This window comes from Nannospalax galili, unplaced genomic scaffold (assembly GCF_000622305.1).
Source record: "Nannospalax galili isolate Female #2095 unplaced genomic scaffold, S.galili_v1.0 scaffold1274, whole genome shotgun sequence".
NCBI lineage: Eukaryota > Metazoa > Chordata > Mammalia > Rodentia > Spalacidae > Nannospalax > Nannospalax galili.
In genome coordinates, this window is record NW_008334662.1 from 65355 (window position 1) to 75869 (window position 10515).

Sequence of the window (10515 nt, forward strand, 5' to 3'; positions counted from 1 at the left end):
CTTGGACATCTTAGCAACATACTCTGTTCCAAAGGTCAAAAATGTCAAAAGTATCTGGGAGCTCTTATCCAATCCCTGAAGGATTTCAGAGTTATCCCCTCAGAGGAGGGTAATGTTACAGTAGCAAAAAGCCCCATTAAAAGAAAAGAAGAAAGAGTACACAAAGTTGTCAGGAAAAAGTGATGTGGAGTTATATGAAAATAGTTGGAGGGGAGGGAGTGTTGGATTTGATCAAAACACCTTATATGCATGAATGAAATTCTCAATAAATTATTTTGAAAAAAGAAAAAAGAAATTGCTCAAGAGGGCCTAGGGAGGGGCTGGAAAGATGGCTCAGCAGTTAGGAACACTGCCTACTCTTGCAGAGGACCTGGGTTTGATTCCCAGCACCCATGTGGTGGCTAACAATCTCTGTAACTCCAGTTCCAGGGGATCTGATGCCCTCTTCCGACTTCCTCTGGCATTGTATGACACAGGTACACTTACACACATGCAGGCAATACACTCATACACACAAAATAAAAATAAAGAATAAATTAAAAAAGAGGGCCTAGGGAAATTAAATGTAACAAGATGGGAACCCAGAGCATCATAAACTTGGAAGGCCCCAACCAGTGTCTTATCACTTTTTTTTTAGCACCCAAGCTCATATTCCAAAAAGACTTCTAACTCACCCTGTGAGTTCAAATTCCATTTATATTCCTCTTCCTCAACAATCATCTCTAGCCCCAGTCCCCCTCTTTGTTCTGGGGATTGAATCAAAGACTTTGTACATGCTAGGCAAGCACTCTACCATTCAGCAACATTCCCCAGACCCCCTAAGTCACCTTTTGAATGAAAATCAGGATGAATCGAGCAGCCCACAAGGGTTCTAAAAATGGCCTTGTGGCCATTTGGAAGGAGAATAGCAGGATCCTGGGTTCCTGGAGCATGTTGTAAACAGACAAGAGTATGGTTGGAGTAGAGCCAAATCACACTCTTCTAAGATTGGTTACTGGTTACTGCCTATGCCTTCCTCCCTCTCCATACATCACCACGCATTCCCCCTTTATTCTGTTCCCTTTGTGTCTTCCCAAGGGACACCATTGGGGAACATTATTTATATAAAATAGCTGCCAAATATGCATAGCCAAAGCTTCCAAAGCAGGAAGGCAGAAGAACCCAGACTCCTGATGGTACACTTGACACTGCCACAACCCTAGTTCTCTTCAGTCTCCCACCTAACTGGCTTTCCTCACTCTACCTTTGCCTGTTTCCACCTCCTGTTCCTTTCCTGTTATAGCAGCCTAAGAACCCCCCTAAGTCATTTCTAGATCCTGATGCTCTTTTCCTACCCCTCAGAGCCCACACTAGCCCTCTTGGAAAAAGGCTGTCAATTTTGTGACTGCTCCTTATTGAGTTAGTGGGTGTTGGGTATGGGAGGGAGGAATATTTGGGCCTGAGGATGGTCAGACTCTGAGCTCAAATTGTTTCTGGCAGGAAGCCTGGTAGATTTCTGGGAGGGAGGGTGTTTCTCCTTCCTACTTCATAATGATGAGAGACAGCTATTGGCATTGAGCCATCTGCCTTCCCTGTTCCCCAACTCCTCACCAGCAGCTCTTTCTTTAGGCTTTGCAGGGCTTCCCCAATGATTTAACTCTTATACACAAGAACTCCCTTAGCTCCTGGCAAGGGCCCTTGTCAACCTTTCTGCTTGGATCTTCCTGCCTCTCTGGTCTGTAAATATCAGAGATAGCTTTTCCCTATCCCACGTCTTCCCTTTACACCACAGTACCTTCCTGTGGACCTTCAGGAGCTCTCTCTGGTTTACCTATCACATAGGCAAGCCTCTGTGATAATCCTACCAAGGATGAGAAAAAGATGCTGAGTTCCCTTTTTAAAAAAAATATTTTTTTTGGCCTGGCGTGGTGATGCATGCCTTTATTCCCAGCATTCAGGAGGCAGAGGCAGGTAGATCTCTATGAGTTCAAGGCCAGCCTGGTCTACATAGTGACCAGGACAGCTGGGGTTACAGGGAGACCCTGTCTCAAAAAACAACAACAACAAAAAAAAAACTACTTTAATGGGGCTGGAGAGGTGGGTCAGCACTTAAGAAAACTGGCTGTTCATGCAGAAGACCCAGGTTCGAATCCCAGCACCAACATGGTAGCTAACAACTGTCCTAAAATCCAGTTCCAGGGGATCTGACAGCCTTGTCTGTGTTCCGCAGGCATTGCACGACATGGGTGCACTTACCTACATGCAGGCAATACACACATACACATAAAATAAAAATAATAAATAAAATATATATTGCCTGTATAAGTACACCCATGTTGTACATTAAATTCCCCTGTAACTGGAATTAAGGACAGTTGTTAGCCACCATGTGGGAATCGAACCCTGGTCCTCTGAAAGAGCAGCAGTGTTCTTAACCATTGAACCATCTCTCCATCTCGAGTTCCCTTTTTTTAAAAAGTTTAAATTTTTTCTTTTATGTATACAAATGTTTTGCCTTCCTGCATGTATGCATGCATGTGTAACACATGTGTGCCTGGTGCCTTCAGAGGCCAGACAAAGATATTGGATCCCCTAAAACTGGAATTACAGATGGTTGTGAGGCATCATGTGAGTGCTGGGAACTGAACCCAGGTCCTCCGCAAGAGCAAGTACTTTTAACTGATGAGCCATCTCTCTAGCCCTGAGTTCCTGTTAGGTGTATAGGAAATGCTCCCAGCCCTTTTCAAGCCCCCTCCTTACTTACTCCACGGTCTAGCCACCCTGAGAGGCTGGGATCCCACTTCCTAGCCCTGAGTCCCAATATCTTTACTACTTCTTTATTTATTTTAGTATTTGTGTGTGAGAGAATGTGTGTATTCATTATTTGTGTGTGTATGGTGTATTTATATGTGTGAATGTAGGTACATATGCACATTGTGAGAGTGTGTGTGTGTGTGTGTATGTGTGTGTAGGCCAAAGTTTGACATCAAGTGTCTTCCTTAGTTATTCTCCACCCTGTTTTTTGAGACAGTGTCTTCCACTGAATCTGGAGCTCACTGATTCAACTAGATAACTGGGTAGTTCAGGCATGGTGACATATACCTTTACTCCCAGCACTCTGGAGGCAGAGATAGGTGGATCTCCGTGCCTTTGAGATCAGCCTGATCTACATTTTTTTATGTGTATGAGTGTATTGCCTGCAAATAGGTACACCCATGTCGTGCAGTACCCAAGGAGGTCAGAAAAGGGTGTCGGATCCCCTGGAACTGGAGTTACAATGGCTGTTAGCCACCATGTGGGTGTTGGAATCAAACCCAGGTCCTCTGCAAGAGCAGCCAGTGTTCTTAACCAGTAAGCCATCTCTCCAGCCCCCAGCCAGCCTGATCTACATAGTAAGTTCCAGGCCAGACAAAGCCTCATAGTGAAACCCAATTCAAAAACCAAATAAACAAATAAAGCCAGATGTGGTGGTACATGCTTTTAATCCCAGCACTCTGGAGGAAAAGGCAGGCAGATCTCTGTGAGTTTGAAGCCAGCCTGTCTATAAAGCAAGTTCCAGGTCAGCCAGAGCTACATAGTAAGACCCTGTCTCAAAAAACAAAACAAAATAGATAACTGGTTAATGACTCCAGGGATCTGCCTGTTTCCACCCCATCTCCCCCAGCGCTGGAATTATAGACTCACATCTGACTTTTTAAAAAATATTTCATTTATTATTTTTATTTTATGTGTATGAGTGTATTGCCTGCAAATAGGTACACCCATGTCGTGCAGTGCCCAAGGAGGTCAGAAGAGGGCTGTGGAATCCCCTGGAACTGGAGTAGTTAAGGATGGTTCATAGCCGCCATGTGGGTACTGGGAATCGAACCTGGGTCCTCTGCAAGAGCAATCAGTGCTCTTAACCACTGAGCCATTTCTCCAGCCCCGACTCACACCTGACTTTTTATGTGAATATTGGGGATTCAAACTCAGGTCCTCATGCTTTTTAACAAGCACTTAACTGACTGAGCCATCTCCCCATCCCTTATTTTTTATTTTTTGGAAATAGGGTCTCATTGTGTAGCTCAGGCTAGCCTAGAACTCACTATGTAGCCAGCTTGGCCTCAAACTCAATCCTGCTTCAGTCTCTTGAGTTCTGGAGTTAGAAACCTGTACCATCATGTTAAGCACATCTTCATCATATTGGCTAGTCTGGCTGAGGAAGAGGGGCAGGTGGAAGCCACCCAAGAAGAATGACATGGCAACATCTGAAGCTATTGAAGAAAGAAAAAAGTACATCCAGGCCTGAGTAGAGTAAGAAGCTGTAAGAAATAGGGTTTTGAGTGCCGGAGGGGGAAGGGGACATTGCTTATCTAGGCTAGTAAAGAATATATGAGGAGAAGTAGCAAGAGTCCAGACCCAAAAACCCAGAAACACTCAAATTGTTTAAAAGCATTCAAGGTCCAGGGAATTTGAGATTCCCTTTTCTGCAGAGGGAATTTTACATTCCCTTTTCTCCTAAGTGGAACATTTTCCTCTAGACGCTTGCCTACCACCTCCTACCACGACCACCAGGTAGATGGGAAAAGAAAGTCCTTCCCGCACACTCATATACATGTGACTCCAAACAAGTTTCCTCCTCCTACCAGTTCCCAAACCCAAATCCCTGTTTTCTGTTTATCTGAGGGAAGAGACAAAGCAAACTACAGAGCAGTTATACCTTAGGGACAGTCACTAGATCCTCAGCACCCTGTCCTGTTACCCCAGGAGTGAAAGGCAGAATTTGGTTTTGGTTTTGTTGTTTGTTTTTGAGATAGAATCTTGCTACATAGCCTAGGCTGCCCTGGAATTTACTAAGTTATTGGGGCTAGCCTCTAACTCCTGATCCTCCTGCCTCTGTGTCCTGAGTTCTGGGATTACAGGTGTGTACCACTACACCCAGCTAGAAGCTTGAGGCAACTCCTATAAGTGTTTCTAATACACTAAATGATGCCTCCCCTCTCCACACTCCTGACAGTTGAAGAAAGGTGTTGTGGTCCTGAGGCCCCAGTGATACAAAAGGGAGGCCAGACTGTCATTTCCTTTGCACCACCCTCCTTTCAAGCCTTGAAAGCAACTCTCCTTTATATGATTGGGGGGGGGGGGATGGGGGGGCGAGGACAGGCCTTGGTATTGTATTATTTGTTCCTCAGGCACTGTCTGTATACCTTCTTTCTTTTTTCATTTTTCTTTTCTTTCTTTCTTTCTTTCTTTCTTTCTTTCTTTCTTTCTTTCTTTCTTTCTTTCTTTTTTAAGCTAGAGTCTCTCATCAGCCTGGAATTCACCATGTAGGCTAGCCTGACTGATCAGTAAACCCCAGGGATCTACTTATTTCTGCCTCCCCAGTGCTGGGACTACAGTTCCTGCCACCATACTTAGCTTTTTACATGGATTCTAGGGATCCAACCAAAGTTCTCACAGGTAGAAGGCAAGCACTTTACTGACTGAACTATCTCCCCAGTCCCCACTTTGCTTTATTCTCCTGACCTTCATGCAGACTGTGCCATCCTTTCCTCTAAGTGGAGGAGGGCCGCAGGGTGGCAAACCCCTCACTCTGATGGCAAGTACTGGTCTCCCCCACGCTTTCCTCTCCTGCTGGAAAAGACAGTATGAGGCGACTGTAGGAAAATGAAACCAGAAGGTGGGAACATTTGGAGGATCCAATGCCTGGCACACATTAAATATTTTTTATTTATTATTTTTATTTCATGTGTATGAGTGTATTGTTTGCATGTATGTGAGTGTGCACATGTCATGCAGTGCCTCAGAGGTCAGAAGAGGGTGTCAGATTCCCCTGGAACTAGAGTTAAAGACGGTGCTTAGCTGCCATGTGGGTGCTGGGAATCGAACCTCGTACCACTGCAAGAGCAGTCAATGCTCTTAACCACTGAGCTATCTCTCCAGCCCCTGCAATATTAAATATTTTTAAAAAGTTAAATGAATGAATAAAAGTAGGAGAAAACTTGAAAGACTTGGAGAAGGTGTTGATTTATTTTTCTCCTATCTTGCTTTACTGCCCAAAACAAGACTTAGCCAAGCCCTGGTTCTTTCCCTGGCTCCCTCTTTGGTGACCTACTTGATGGAACAAAGGTGACTGATGGGGGAGAATTAAGTGGCCTCTTTTCTCAGGATAAATGCTAATTTAATTTCCCAGTTTCCCCTCTCTGCCAGACACGTGATCCCCAATCTCTATACATTATCTCCTCCCATCTTTCTTTCTTTCATTCCCATCACATTTTTTTTTGAAGAGTCTCCTTCTATAGCCCTGACTGGCCCGGAACTATGTAGACCAGACTGATCCCAAATGCACAGAGATCTATCTGCTCCTGCCTCCAAAATTCTGGGGTTAAAGATGTATGCCACCATGCCCAGGCTCACATCTTAAAAAAAAATTTTTTTTATTTTATTTTATGTGAATGAGTGTATTGTATTGTCTGCATATGTGTAAGTGCACCTGTGTCCTGCAATGCCTGCAGAGTCAGAAGGTGTCAGAGCCCCTGGAACTGGAGTTACAGATGGTTGTTAGCCACCATGTGGGTGCTGGGAATTGAACTCAGGTCCTCTGCAAGAGCAGTCAGTGCTCTTAACTGTTAAGCCATCTCTCCAGCCCCACATCTTTTTTTTTTTAATGTGGCAACTGCATATGAATCCATTTATTCATTTATTTATTTTTATTTTATGTGTATGAGTGTTATGCCTGCATGTGTGTAAGTACATCTGTGTCATGCAGTGCCCACAGAGATCAGAAAAAGGCATTAGATCCCCTGGAACTGGAGTTATAAACAGTTGTTTGCCATCTCTCCAGCCTCTGGAGCCATTATCTTTGTTTTTGTTATTTTGAGACAGGATCTCACTGTAGCCCCAGCTGGTCTGGAACTCAATATATAGTTAAGGCTGGCCTCATTCTCACAGAGATCCATCCGCTTCTGCTTACCAAGTGCTAGGATTAAAGGCATGCCTCACACACCTGGCTCCATCATATGCATATACTTTTTTTAAAAGTGTGTGTGTGTGTGTGTGTGTGTGTGTGCATGCGTGTGTGTGTGTATATTGTGTGCAGGCCATGGCATGTGTGTGGAAGTCAGAGGAGAGGACAATTTATGGGAGTCATTTCTCTCCTTCTACATTGTAGGTCCTGCTGAGCCATTTTGCTGGCCCCATTTCTATCAGTTCTTAACTGAAAGTTCACTAAGGGGGAGAAACATCTGGGTTTATGTTCTCTTAGCTGATGGTAACTCAGCCCTCTGTTGTCTTTCCAGAGCACCGCCAATAAATGGGGCTTTGTCTGCAAAGCCAAGGGGTATCTGATGGAGACCTACTTTATCACTTGCTGACATCAATCACTCAAAGCCTAGGTGGTCAAGATGAGATGGGGTCAAGATTGAGTGTGTAGCTTGGTGTACCATGTACAGGCCAGAGTTTGATTACCCGCCCTCCCATAACAAATAAAGATGAGATTGACAAGGCAATTGCTGAGGCCTGGGCTGGTTAGCTGCAGGGTTGGCTGGCAGAGGGGCTCAGCTCCTCTTTCTTCAAATTACTAGGAACCCACAAGCTTCCTACCAGATATGGAGGATGCTGGGTGGGATTTTAGCTGCCAAACTTTTAGGGGAAGCTCTGCAGCAACGTATCCCCGGGTTCTTAAGGGGTGGAGCCCTTAAGAAATCTTGGGGTGCTTCCTAGCAACAGCCTTGGAGGGAGGGAGATGAGAGAAGGAGAAAGGGAGGGGCTTGGGCATGGCTTCTCCCACTGGAGCCCAGAGAACAGGCTGTTCCCACTGCTTCCTTGGCAACCAGAATTCAAGAAGGAGGGGAGGGGGCTGGCAAACAGAGCCCTTGGAGGGTCTTTTAACCATCTCATTTGTGCTGCCCCACCCTTAGGCTTTCCCCATAGGTAAAGGCCATGCCTTCAAGCAGAGACAAGGGGAAAGGAGGTAATAGTTTGATGAGTGTAGGGTTTGTGGCAAGGAGGGAACAGCGGCTGGGAATAAACTGAATCTGAGAAGTTAGAAGCTTCAGGAAACAGGTGAGCAGGATGAGCAGGTGGCAAGAGAGATGATGGAACACCAGGTCAGGGAATATAAGCCCAGACCTGGAGTGGATCTTGGCATCTAGTAAGATGCCAGCTCTGGAGGCAGCATGCCCTTCACTTTGCCCTTGTCCAGGTCTGTTACAAGTCCATATTGGGAACGCAGAGGAAGATGGGAATGGGAATGGTGAACCTTCGTCTTTAAGTTTAATGTGCCCCACTCTACTCCTGGCAGGGGCCAAATGAAGGTGGACTTGGAGGGTCACTTGCTGGCTCTGGATTTCATTTGAAGAAGGATATCTAGGATTTCAGAAAGCATCCTTCATCTTTAGAGCCTTGCATAAAGACAGATGTGGTAGAGAAATTCAGAATGTCTGGGCATGGTGGAACATGCCTGTAATCCCAGGACTCAGCACTCAGAAGGCAGAGGCAGGAGGATCATGAATTCTAGGCAACCTGGGCTACATAATAAGTTACATAGCAAGACCTCATCTTTAAAAACAAAGAAAGAGGGGAGCCGGGTATGGTGGTGCAAGCCTTTAATCCAAGCACTTGGGAGGCAGAGGCAGGTGGATCTCTGTGAGATCGAAACCAGCCTGGTCTACATAGTGAGTTCCAGACCAGTTGGGGCTACAGAGAGACCCTGTCTCTAAAAAGAACAACAACAACAACAAAAATTCATTAGTATTTAATACTTCATATCAACTTGGTTACGTTTTAAAAGTAATGCGAGTATTTTTGAACTTATTGCCTCCAAATTCTGCCTAATTGAGGCAGAATATAATTGTATTTCCAATGCCCTGGGATTATCTCTCAACTCCTCTGGTAGCCCTGTCCCAAGGACTATTTCCACATGGACCCTAAGCACTCTACACCTTGTTCCCCAGGATTTCAGCCAAATCCAATCATGGTTGAGGTGGCATCAATTGGCGGAGAGTTACCCTCTGTGCACTGACTGCACGCTGCAGCCTCCTGCTCTACACTGCAGCTGTTGCATGTCCACTGGGAGCCCAGACTAAACAGGTTCATTTGCAGCATGCTGACTCTGCACACTGCAGCTTCAGTTTCCCACTGCAGCTGCCACTGTCCACTGTTCTTCCTTCAACCATTGTGTGCCTCCCATCAGCACTCTTCTCTCCCCATTTTACCCTTCCCTCATCCCAGCTTCCTTTCCCATCCCTGTGCTCCCAGGAGCCCCAAGAGAGGCTCTCTCCCTTCCCCTCACGCTTTAAAAACCCTCAATGCCCAGCGTAAGAGAAGTGGCTCCATTGGTTCAGGGTGTAGGTGGCTGAGACTAAGCAAGGGCATCCCAACTTGAATAGACTGTTGGTCAGCATCCCACTCAGCAAATGAGTCTGTTGTTCAGTATAAACTGGACGATTACAAGAGCAGCTCCCCTGACACACACACTCACTCCTTCCCCAAGAACAGGCTGTGGAGGCAGGATCCGCCCTGCGAGCCGTGGGAAGGCTATGGCCCCCGCTGGTAAAACTGGGCTAATGACAGCGGGGGAACCGGCAGGGCCAGAGGGGGGTGCTAGGGTAATTAGACCTCTGCCTGGCGGTAGTAGATCCCGAGATGAAAGGGGCTCTGGCGTCAGTGGCAGGGTTTTATGCCCACGAATGCAGATTGTGTGTGTGTGTGTGTGTGTGTGTGTGTGTGTGTACATGCGTGAGCGTGAGCACACAGGGGTCCCGGACTGGCATGGAGACCTCGCCTTTGGGAAAAGGGATTCACTTATTTGCAGCCACTCTGCTTCTTGGGTTGGCCCTGTAACCATTTGGATTTTAATGGGGCAATACCACCTCAGAGAGGCTGGGAGATGAGGTCTCTGGCAAGTCTTCCCGGACTCCCAAGCTTAGCATGGAGAGTAGATTGTTGGGGAATGGCTGGTGGGCAATGAATAGAAAGGAGTCTCCATTGAGAAGGGAGACGTTTACAGAAGGCGGCAGTGGAGCCGGGATTAATGTTAGAAAAGAGGCAAGAGGCAATAACGTAGGGCCTCCGAACCCTTTAAAAACCCTCCGAAAAAATAGAGGATGGCTGGAGTTGAGACCCTCAGAAGTCACCTGTGCAGCCCTTGCGTTTTAGTCTGGAGGAAGCTCTAAACCCGCCAGCGGTGATTTGTTCAAGGTCACACAGGGAGTTCCTGGGAGAGAAGGGACCCGAACTCTGAAACAAACTACCCCTAGCGTTTGGTATCTGGACTTTCTCCTCGATTTATACGGCGTAGATGGCTCCTCGGTACTTCCTCCCCTACCCCCGGGTGCAAACCAGAAAACCCCTATTCCTCTCAACGAGTTAGAAGCTTTTTTTTCTTCTTTAAATGCCATCTCCAAAATCTGTCAGCTAGTACCACCCGGAGACCGAGCAGCCTGGAGAGGGGGGTGGGCGAGTCTGGGGCCCAGCAGGAGCCCAGGCGGTCGAGGGGCTGCGGGGCCACTGGCCGGAGTCCCGGGGCGCGGCTGGGGGTGAGGGGCGGGGGCCGGC

General features: G+C 46.6%; 1 protein-coding gene across 1 annotated transcript in view; it reads right to left on the reverse strand.

Annotated features, from left to right (window-relative positions):
• Positions 1-10515, reverse strand: part of Med24 (mediator complex subunit 24) — a 41430-nt gene that overhangs the window by 30408 nt on the left and 507 nt on the right. The gene's annotated exons all lie outside the window — the stretch shown is intronic.